Source organism: Stegostoma tigrinum, chromosome 5, assembly GCF_030684315.1.
Source record: "Stegostoma tigrinum isolate sSteTig4 chromosome 5, sSteTig4.hap1, whole genome shotgun sequence".
Lineage (NCBI taxonomy): Eukaryota > Metazoa > Chordata > Chondrichthyes > Orectolobiformes > Stegostomatidae > Stegostoma > Stegostoma tigrinum.
This window is the reverse complement of record NC_081358.1, coordinates 89,058,289-89,064,288: the sequence shown is the minus strand read 5'-3', so window position 1 is coordinate 89,064,288 and position 6,000 is coordinate 89,058,289. Positions and strand designations below refer to the sequence as shown.

General features: G+C 39.5%; 1 long non-coding RNA gene across 1 annotated transcript in view; it reads left to right on the top strand.

Moving 5' to 3' along the window:
- The first annotated feature begins 4,172 nt into the window (after positions 1 to 4,172).
- LOC132209590 (uncharacterized) overlaps positions 4,173 to 6,000 on the top strand; it is a 375,703-nt gene continuing 373,875 nt past the window's right edge. The window contains exon 1 of the long non-coding RNA XR_009445777.1: positions 4,173 to 4,344. This is a non-coding gene — a long non-coding RNA (uncharacterized LOC132209590). The remainder of the gene's footprint in view (positions 4,345 to 6,000) is intronic.

The following is a 6,000-nucleotide window of genomic DNA, read 5'->3' as shown; positions in this document are numbered from 1 at the left end:
TTTGGGCTTATGCTTGGCATGGACTGGTTGGACCAAAAGGTCTGTTTCCGTGCTGTATGACTGTATGACTCTATGACTGAGGTGGCCCAAAACAGTAGATAGGTCACCAATTTTGTTTTACAATCCCCCTTCCTGCACCTTCACATATGCTGAGGAATATCTAGGCTCCTCTTCAGTGGATGTTGAAGATGGGGAGGGTCAAGAGATATGGTTTGAACTGAGTTTGGTTGTTCATCTTGTATCAATAGCAGTTAATATCCATCAAAGGTTAACATCCGTTTGTTATTTTTGGCATTATTTCTGGAAGGAAATGTCTTTTTAAAAACCAGAAACATGGACCAAAAATGGCTACAGTCACCTAACTAAAAGTTGAGGCAAGCTTGGTGAGATCTACATAATATAACAGATAAAGATAGAAACATTTGGTCTGACTGACTGTGAGAGTTAAAAGGGTCAGGGAGAGATGAGTGGTTGGGGAGGCAGATGCTCCCTCCTCACCTGATCATAACAAACCATTAACGTCTTTCTCCAAATTTTTTGGAGGAAATATTTCCAAGATATCAAAGTTTCTTCAAGCTAGATTGTAGTTAGAATCATTCATCTTAGCAACAGTGTCAATTTTTGCTATTGCAACAGGTTGACAGTGCATATGGTGTTACAATGAATTATCCATTGCCTTAAATTTGACACGTGCATCCTACTTTCATCTCCTACATCCTCCCCTGCCCATGGTCTACAAGTTTCAGAGGTTGTTTGCTCTGTGAAGTGCTAACATTGCAGATCTTTAACGCTAGCTGCGTACCTTCCTTTACCACAAATAAAGATAGAATTAAAGGAATGTTACTGTCAAGAATATTTCACATCATCTACATTTCTTATTTGGTTTGCAGATGCAAAATCCCTTTAAATATCTGTCGTTTAAGATGAATCAACTTTGGCAAGCAATTTGAGTTCTCACAGTAATTTGCAATTAACCTGGTGTGTTATTGTTTCCAGATGTTGCTTGGGTGTAGGTCACTTCTTCTGTCAAATGACACTCAGTACAAAAGTGAACATAGATGACAAACAGTAACTTCACTGAATATGTTCAAATCTCTGAGTTTATTCAGTGGTTTCCTTCTCTCTATATCAGTTTGTAGATTGCACTCACTGTCTCTATCCTTTCCAGTTTATGGTGCAGTCCTAAGAGTCCTTTATTTTCGACACTTTATTTGGTAGAATCAGACGAACCAATCATGCTTGTGCCTGTTATTTCAATCAACGATCAAATTAGTCCCAATCGTGTGCTCTTTTCCCTAAACAAAGTTTTACATTTCAGGTATATGTCCAATTTAAAACTGATATTAAATCTAATCCCACGACCTTTCAACCATGCATTGCAAATCATAACAACTAGCTGCATCACTTAAACATTAGGCAATCTTAGTGCTTTCCTGATGACAAGATGATCATCATTCCTCAGTAATTTTGCTCCCTAACCAAACAAAATCGGTATGAATTAACTGCAACATTTTCAATTCCGAAGCACCAAACTTTCATCTTCCCAACAGTAGTAAACCAATAGAAATCTTGTTAATGCTCTAAAGTGCGAGCTGTACAGGAAAATTTAGCTGGTCAGTGGCCCAAGGGTGTCTAGAAATAGTTGGGTTCTTGATGACTAAGTGGATCAAAGGCTACCGGGAGAAAGCATGACAATGGGATTGAGAAACAGATCAGATATGATCAAATAATTCATGGGCTGAATGGCCTAATTCTGCTCCAATATCAATGGGTTAAATGGCAAGAGTAGCAGTGGAACTAACTTATTAATTGGAGAAGAACTTAACACCGTGAGAGATATTTTCCATTATTGCTGCTGATTATTTTAATCAATCTTTTTGGACATATCAATAACATACATCAGCGCAAGTGGGACTTGAACACAAACTTTCTGGTCCAGAGATAGGGTCAATATAGCTGCACCTTGAGATTTCTAGCCATTATTACTGCTAGATATGTTCTAACCAACCTGTGCAAAGATGTTATTACATATCTCTGGAATAGGTGGAACTTGAACCTGGGTCTCCTGGCTCAAGAGGTAGGGAGACTGTCGCTGCAGAAGAACAGCTGAGCTTCCTCCACCCTGACCTTCAACACAATCACCCCCATCCATTGGTTATTGTTATTATAGCCCTTCTGGATATAAACAACAGATGTCTACTGTTACTAAACTTGGCAGAAGACTTCAAAGACAAAGCCTAGGTCTGCATTTGAATTAAAAGCAGAACTTTCTGAGGAAACTCAGGAGGTCTGGTAGCATCTGTGAGGTGGGAAACAGAGTGAAGTTTACAAGAATGGTTCTGTATTTGACTGCACGGTTATTGCCAACACACAAACTGATTGTTTTTTAAGAGGACAAAGGCTTTATCCTGGAGCAAGTTGTCCTGTTGGGCTGCAACAGGATCAAAAATTTTGAAGCAGCAAGGATTTTCCATTTACTGTGACAGGGTCTTTAGTAGAGGTACTAATCTTAATAATATTTAAATTAAGCTTGTGTCAGTATGAAATGTGCTGGCTATTGCACTGATTATATTAGATGAGTAAAAGCCCCTCCCCGACCAACATTTGGATTGAAGCCACCAAAAGGCAAAATTCCAGTCTAAAGCTGCAGGAAATATAGTTCAGTTTTTCCATTTCTTTTTATTTATTATAGTATCGTAACCTGTGGAACACTTCCTATTAAATGCAGATGTATGAGTTCCACTTTCACTTAAAGACTTGCAAATAAACAAACATAAATGCCATTTCTTTTCAGAGTGCAAAACTAAGTGAAAAAATTAGAAAATTTAGTTATTTTATAACTGATTAAGTATTCTCAAATAGTCTTTGAAAAGAAAGTGCTAATATCTCTTACAGACATTCCAGTGTATGACTACCGTACCATAATTGCTGCAGTCATTTTTTCTCCACATTTATTGCTTGGAGCCTTAGCTATAAGTGTGAACAACATGCAGTTTAAAAAAGTCATAATTCACCATATCTTTAGACCAAGTTAAATTCAAGCCTTTTGCCAACAATTTCCCTTTGAAACGTCCTGACCGCTTCAATACTAAGTGGCACCAAAACTCAGTTTATGTGACTAGCCAACTTTGCCTACAAACCTGCAACAAATGTAGCAGAACGGAAATGGTGCAGAAGATTGGGAACAGATTCTGAGGACATATGAGAACTGAGTGAGGTTTAAATAGTAACATTTGTAAGTTTTCAGAACAAAACTTAGCATGACAAAACATAATGTTTCTGCGATGGTTCATTTGATAAATGGACTGCCTGCTGTGAGCACAGTGCTGTACAGGTGGGTTTCAACCCTTAGTGTGTGCTGAGTAAGATGAATTCATCCAGGGCAGTGATAAGAAAGCTGCGTTTGACTTTTGTACATGTGGGTTAGGGAAGTAAGAGTCCGCCAAGATTTAAATTCTTGAGCCTATGACTCTTGCTGAGAAGTACTCTTGAGCGTAGCATATAGATTTGATTGGAATTGGATCAGATTTTGACACAATAGACTCCTTTCTTCTCCAGTTGATAGTTCAATAATATCGCATCCAATTAGATCTGCAGCTGCAGTCAGTTCTCTTCTGGTTTGCTGTGTCACTGTGCTGGGGGTCTTGAGGAACAGTGGTAGTGTCCTTACCTCTGAGCCAGGAGGCCTGGTTCAAGTCCCACCTGCTCCTGATGGATGTAATAAAGCCCCTGAACAGGTTTATTAATCAATATTTTGTTTCTCTCACCAGCTTTTACTGTGATACTATTTTGAATAACACTGGCATCCCTCTTGGAACATTTAACATCTGCTGGTCACCTCTGCATCATGGTGTTGGGGGTCAGCTGCTTAATTTTAATGTTCAGACCTGATTGTCAAGTTGTTTAATTCCTGACGAAAATAATAGGATAAGCAGAAGAAAGTGGTTGCCAGGATAATTTCTGCCTGTTGAGTCAAGTTAAAATTGTCTCCATGGTGTTAATAATTAGTTGTGGTTACTATTATTGGAAATTTTAGCACATTTTGATAAATGGCACATTTTGTTTTAAAGTAAATACAGCTTGTCTTCCTCCAGTTCATTACTGTATGCTTTCACTTGGTGGGTTGGAAGCCTATAAGGGAAGTGCAGGCTTCGCCTGAAGAAGGAGCAAATGATTCAGCAAGGACCGTTTTTTTAAAAATCGATCTGTTAAAGATGCTATTACAGCTCTGGAGCAGGTGGGTCTTGAACCCAGGTTTCCTGGTCCAGAAATAGGGGCACTACCACTGAACCACAACAGCAACTTAGCAAAAGCCCTTAAGATGTTGTGGAAAGCACGCAGTAGGTGAGTAACGTTTTCCCGTTTATTGAAAGTGTTAGACCATCATTAATTTGTTTACTCCTTCGGCTGCTGATTGCAGTCCCATGTCCTCATGCTTTTGGGAGGGAGGTCGACTGTTCACCTCCTCTTTGTCATCAGCGGTTTCTGGAGGGAGCAAGTCGTTGTTCATTATGACTTATGTATGAAGCTACAATGAACCCTAAGAGTTTTGCTGGGTTATATTGCAAGGTGCACCGGACCTATCCAGGCATTTTATGCTGAAGCTTGGTACTGCCAGTAATTGGCCCATAGATACTTGTTGCCAGGCATTAGATCTATTAGGGTGAACCTGAACTGAAACCAAATGGAACAGCTGAAACTAGATGGAACAGGACTTAAAATGCACCATGAATACTTGCCACTCGTTTTCTATCCACCAGCCATTTTAACAATGATGTTACCGTGGATGGGTTGAAGCATCTGCTTGAAACCGGGCTTGTATGTCACCAGGATCGAAATACTTTTGTAACTGCCCATTGGCTTGAGTCTATGGACACCCAAGGAAACCAGATAAATGTGGAGGCGATTTATGTGACGTATAGCAGTTTTCACAGGTCAGGAACACATTAACAATTCTAACTTGGTATCCCATTCAATTCATATACTCTCAGTCTGTTTTAATACCTTCTGGCCTGCTTTCCAACATTATTTGGGCTGTTCCATAGCCACAAGCTTGGCGTGTGCTAGTCTATTATGGGCTTGACTTAAAATGGACCAGGCTTGTCACTACAACTCCTGAAAGGCTGCGCCATTGTTTCCTGAATGGGACTTAAAAATTCCCACGTGTTGTCCCCCAACATCCCTACTGTGCTGTAATCAAAGGTATTGTTGCACATAGATTTACTCACCTCTGGCCCATCCTGATGTATGCTTAACTTATGAGGGTTAACATGATGTATTGTTGCCTGAGAGAAGTTAAATTACAACCTACAGGTGTCTGACATCTTGTACAGAGCAATCTGTGACATTGTATGTAGCAACACACTATTAAAATGAAAGCCTTTTCTACATATTAAACTGAGGGGCTTGTTATATCAAGCATTGAGTGAGAGATGTATATTGCAATAATTGTTCCTTGCGTCGACAGGACACCTTCATGCCTGCATATCTGTACAGGCGTTTTCTCTTTCTCTCAGGTCTTCTGCTTTTCAGCAGGATATGACTGATATAATGCAGCTGGGCGTAATATTCCTGACGTTGATGTAGCGTTGAAGAAATATGTACCTATGTAGAAAAGACCACCCCTTATTCTCCCTGGAAGGGTTCTGTTTCAAAGAAGCTTAAAGTACAAAAAACCTTTTATTAGTCAGCACTGAGAGACCATGAGTGTGAAGGTTGATCAAATATTCCGGGGTTGATCGAGAGGTCCACATAGTCAATGTGAAAACTCACTAAGTAATAGAAACGTAATGCACAACACTATTACACACTATTTACAGCATTAATCATTTCAATAATAAAGCAACTTTGCCTTAAGTAAAACTTAGTGGCACTGTTTCACTCACACCCTCAATTGGCAACTTGAATATTGTGGTAGGTCACAGTATTTGAGGAGAAATTGACTCAACTGTTGTCATTTCACGTGGGCATTCGATTGAACAACAAGTCTTCACATCGGGA